Source organism: Vitis riparia, chromosome 6 (genome assembly GCF_004353265.1).
Source record: "Vitis riparia cultivar Riparia Gloire de Montpellier isolate 1030 chromosome 6, EGFV_Vit.rip_1.0, whole genome shotgun sequence".
Taxonomy (NCBI): domain Eukaryota; kingdom Viridiplantae; phylum Streptophyta; class Magnoliopsida; order Vitales; family Vitaceae; genus Vitis; species Vitis riparia.
The window spans coordinates 5695348-5700701 of NC_048436.1; the positions used below are offsets into that span (position 1 = coordinate 5695348).

Below are 5354 nucleotides of genomic sequence, written 5' to 3' on the forward strand. Positions count from 1 at the left end.
ACATTTTTGGAAATATTTTTTTTGACTTAAAGATTATTATAAATATTTGAGCTTTTGGGTAGGAAGATGATTGAAGGAATTTTTTTTTTTTTTTAATACTTGTGAACAGGAGATAATGTGATGGTTGGTTTTGGAAAAATAAAATAATATGTTATAGTAAATTTTAGCTTAATAAATTTATTTAGGATTAAACGCTTTATTGAGAAAAAAAATTCAGGGTGTTTTGATTGATTGCGAACATGGATAAGAGTAACTCTTAGGGTTAAACCTTTGACCTGGGGTCACGAGTCAAGTTCTGGGTTGCCTAGTATTTGGGGTGTGACAGAAATAAAGTCCGTCAATACAGCGGGAATGTCATCCGGAAGATGATCCTCAACACAAGATACTTTGGCTAACGAAAGAAATATGGAGGCCCTGGAGTTGAAGATGAGCAACATGTTGAATCCTTCTTTACTGTACTTGCTCATCTATATGTATTCTCTTTATCTGATTACTTCTCATGGCTAAGAGTGCTGAATTTAGATGGCCATGAAAAGACTATAAGGGAGGCTATGAACACCATTAACAAGTACCATGATCCAATCGTGGACCAAATAGTAGAACAGTGGAAGAATGGCGAAAAAGAGGCTAAGGACCTGCTTGACGTTTTCATTTCAGTTAAGGATAAAAATTAGGAGCCACTACTGTCTCTGGCTAATATCAAAGCCCAATGCATAGTAAGTAATTTGCACTACAAGGAAAAAGATATATGGTGACATTTATAACGAGTCACCATAAACATAGGGTGTCACTACAACATAGTGTCACCTTCTCCACTGACACCATAGAGGGTACCAATTGGTGACGTATTTGTAAGTGACACCAAAGTAGATAAATGGTGACGCATTCGGAAGTGACATCATATATTTCTAGTGATGAATAGGATGTCGCATTAAATGCATGATCTTTGAGTTATGATGTCACATTAAATGCATCACCTTTGAGTTATGGTGTCACATCATTGTAAATTATCGTGGAAGATATGATTGCTTTTAGTTGTAGATTTTTGTAATGCTTATGAATTAACAAATAGGATTAACCTGTGTATATTTTGTCCATAAATATAACAATCATATTACATTTAACTCATTTTTCAGTAATGTTTATGGAATAACTCGTAATACATTAATCATCTAATAATATTTGTATATCAAATGTTCACAAAAAGATAGTACATCCAACATATCAAACCCACCAAAACTAAAAAAAAGAGTGAATACATACCAAAACATGATTTAGAAATGTTAAGCATCCCAAGATTCATGTATACCTTCATTTCATAAGCATAAAACCGACTAACTATAAAATGATATAAAAGTAACATCTAAAAATCTAAAATTTTCACTACCAATTAAAGTAACATTTATGTCCTACAACGTATGACATACGAGTTGCATTTAAAAACCCAAAATATTGTTGCCTTCTTCGTTCTTTTTATTCTCTATTCCATCCTCTTAAGAATGTATACCTGCATTTCATAGTTTAATGAGTTTTATAGATTTCATTGAAGAAAATAAATATGGATCGATGTTATCATAAATGAATAAATCTAAGAACTTTTTTTTTTCTTTTTTTCAAATAAAAACATTGTTCAAAGAAAAGTACTACTATACAATATCTATGGAAAAATTCATGTAGTAGCTAAGGGACTCACCATGCATGGTGATCATGATGCATCAACATGATTCATGATTAGTTGTAGCACAAAAGTAGTCAATTCTCCTCTAATTTCATTGAATTCTACTTGAGAATATGTTTTTTTTTATCACCAAACTGAAATCAAATAAGAAAATAACATTAAAATGCATAACATTTGGAAGCCTAAAACTATGTACAATTCATTAAATAAGTAATACCTTTGAAGCAATAATTGTAGGATAAAAAATTATCTCTTTAATGAATCTCATAACAAAGTAGTCACATTCGAACCCTCCTTCTTGTCTTGGACACTAATTGATCAGTTATAAAATAACATCAGTACTCATATATATAAATGGTGCAAATGCATAAGCTAAATGTGTAAAGAAAAATTTTGGATGTCACTTGCACTAGTTGCCAAGATGGCTCTCTCTTAGATGTTTTCTTTGTAAATATTTGAAGAGCCCTATGTAAATAAGTTCAATGGGTACATTTTTAAAATAGGTAAATGTTATATGTTTTAATATATAGAAATAATAATAAAAAATGTGTTTGAGGTGACTGTAATTTTTTTAAAAAAATAATACTATGAAAAATAATAGGAAAAACTTACATGTTTACGATATCCTGTAAGTCCTCACATGGTTTGTGATGCACACGGTCAAGATAGTGGACTATCATTTTCCTTGGCTCAATCACTACCAAGACCCAATGAAAGCTAAAACATTAAAAACAAAAGTAGCACCTAATTAGAAATATAAATCAATCATAAAACCTCAAATTAAAGTATAATATTCGTCACTTACTTGGGGTGTAGGGCATGAAAACATATCCGGCATTTTGACACTCTATTAAGTGTTTTGACAACAATTGTGTTCTTTTCTCTATTTGAGGATTACTAAAGCTGCTCATGATATTGTAAACGGATTAACAAATATAAATTGTGATTCATTTTTGGCAATATGTAGTTGATCATGCATGTACCTATTATATTATCAAAACACCAAAAGAAAATTATCATTAGTCATATCCAATCTCGTTCAACATGGGCAACTCATATTAAAAAAATAAAAACAAATGAAAATAAAAGGTGCACACCATAAATGGAAGGAGATGCATTTTGATGACACCTCTGAAGATGAAATAATGTATTCACAATCCTCTCTAGATATATATGTTCGGAATTTGACACCAAATAGTGAAATGGGGAGCTCTATTGGGTATGTCTTCTCATTACTAAGACAACCATCCATAAATTTCTGAAAATTTTTAATGACCGAATGATTTTGAGGCTTAGATTTTTGAATAATTGGTGCATTCACTATCTATTTCTTTCTTTTATCCAACACCTATGAAAAAGAAAGGAATGTTAGTAATATATACTCCTAAACAATAAAATACCAAGTTACAATCAAATTTACTACAAGTATAAAATGACATACCCGAGGATGTTCAGTTTCAAGTATGACAAGGCTTGTTGGCCAGTCAAGCTTAAAGCCAATAGCATCCCCAACATTGATAATCTCATATGGATTTGAAATGGGAGTCTAGCATCTAGCTTGTGTGCAACATTTATTACGACCAACCCATTTGATCAGTTTTCTTCTATTAGTGTACCAATTGCAACAACATTTCATTTTCATTCCACTGCTAATTTATATTTAATTACCTTCAATACAACAAATAATATCATTTACATAGGCTATATATCACTTATATTAATCTTGTATTATTAGTAAGTAAATGTATACCTTACGTTTCAGTGGTGGTTCTGGTGGTTGGGGCTCTTCCATCATTTTAAACATAGGTTTTTTTGCTACAACTAGTTGTAAAACAAGTTGTTGTCTCATGTTATTACTACCTATATCAGAATGGGGTGTGGGGGAGACATAGTTTGTCTTGTTACAGCATCTTGCATCCCCTTTCACACCATTTCCCATATTTCTTCTTTGATTTTTTTTTTCATGTCATCAGATGGTTGATGAAAGTATGAGTTCGGCCTAACCAAACGATCTTGACCTACCACACGTCCTAGATAATCAAGCTTACCCAATGCTTAACATAATATGTCATTTGGACCAGGTGGAGGTAGTCCAGTCTCCTTGCCTTTTCTAGTAATTCATCCTACAACAAAACATATATTAGTAATAATTTGATGAAGATGATTAACATATCAATTAAAGACAACCAATTCAAGAGGACCAATTCAAGGTAGCTAGAAAATGAATTGTTTTAATAGAAATGATAATAGATAAATTAATGTATATTGTTTCAAAATTAATTTTCAAATTAAGCTACTATATTTGCGCTATTATAACATGACTACTCATAAAAATATGATTAAGCCTCTTGCCTACTAAAACCTAACGATATCATCACAAACCATAATCACATAGACATACTAACACTATAGGCTCTAAAAGGCATAAATATGCTAACTTACTATCATGTTAATCATTGGCTTTGTAATCTTATTAAACTTTCCTTTCTTCTCACGTGTTTTCTTTCATAAACACTTCTATCAACCCTACCAATAGCCCCTTTTGCTTGTAGCTATAAAATTTTTAACAATAAAACTCATTAGTTCAATATGATCAAGTTAATAAATGATATTTAAAAACTGGAATCATTTTCCTATAAACAAAATATATACTCCATTTTTTTTAGTGATATTGATAACTTACTATATCTTGCTCAAAACGTGCATATCATTTTCTTCCAAGATAATGATTGTAAATGTGTTTATCTCTTCTTGATTTATGAACTTTGCGATATTCCTACAAAATATAGACACAAAATTAGTACATGATGAAACTACGTAAATGTGAAAATTGAAGATGTAATAAAAATAATGCTTAACATTAAAATGTTCAAAAAGTCTATCTTTAACAAACTGTCTCCAATGATCCTCTTGTATGAATGGGTAAATAGGAGGTGACTTTTTCAGCTTTTCTGGTCATTCTTGAAAGACAATATATATTTCTTTGTCAACTTGTACTTAAAGGTTCGAAACCTGATGCCCATTAGTATGAAACAATTCCTCTTGGATTTTTTATTCACATTAAAGCTTGTCTACAAAATAGTAACCCATGTTAGCTCATGTTAATGAATGTATACAATAATTATATATTAAAGCTATAGATAGGCTTACCGTGATCAAATCCCATAACTTTTCCTTAGTCTCTTTAGGGACTTTCCTCCAACTCTCAATAATTATTGGCACATAGGTTCTAATTATTGTACTAAGATAACTACTTAGTTCAACTGAATTTTCCTCAATGTGACTACCAAGGCTATTGTATTCAATCTTGAGCTTTATCCCTTTACTTCGATTTTTTGCAATCTTTGGTTTCAATGTACTACCTCTATGCTTTATTTTTGGCATTTCCTCTTCTTCCAGATCCATATTTGTGTGGAAAATATCAAGTAAATGTGCAAACTAGTACTTCACCAACAAACCTGTAAAATGACTCAAAAGTAAGATTAGTATGGCCTTGCATATATTTTCTATAATTAAATTGGTCATTCACAAATATATTTTTTGAAATTTTCTTTCAAAGTTTGTCTTGTTTTTTGATTTCTTATCACTAATGAAGAATTTATTTGTGAGGATAATAATAAAATAAATTAGTGCATAGTTTCAATTATGATTTATAGTTTTAATGAAAAAGAAATTT

The 5354-nt window shown here is 30.5% G+C and overlaps 1 long non-coding RNA gene across 3 annotated transcripts; it reads right to left on the minus strand.

Annotated features, from left to right (window-relative positions):
* Positions 1-1901: 1901 nt before the first annotated feature.
* LOC117916519 lies at positions 1902-4762 on the minus strand. Of its 3 annotated transcripts, XR_004651570.1 has the most exons (6): positions 4362-4762; positions 4121-4230; positions 3727-3801; positions 2484-2661; positions 2291-2395; positions 1902-1988 (listed from the first exon to the last, which is right to left on the minus strand). It is a non-coding gene; the product is annotated as an uncharacterized LOC117916519 (long non-coding RNA). The 3 variants fall into 3 exon arrangements; XR_004651569.1 differs by lacking the exon at positions 4121-4230; XR_004651571.1 differs by lacking the exons at positions 3727-3801; positions 4121-4230; positions 4362-4762 and adding an exon at positions 2776-3186.
* Between the last annotated feature and the right edge of the window lie 592 nt (positions 4763-5354).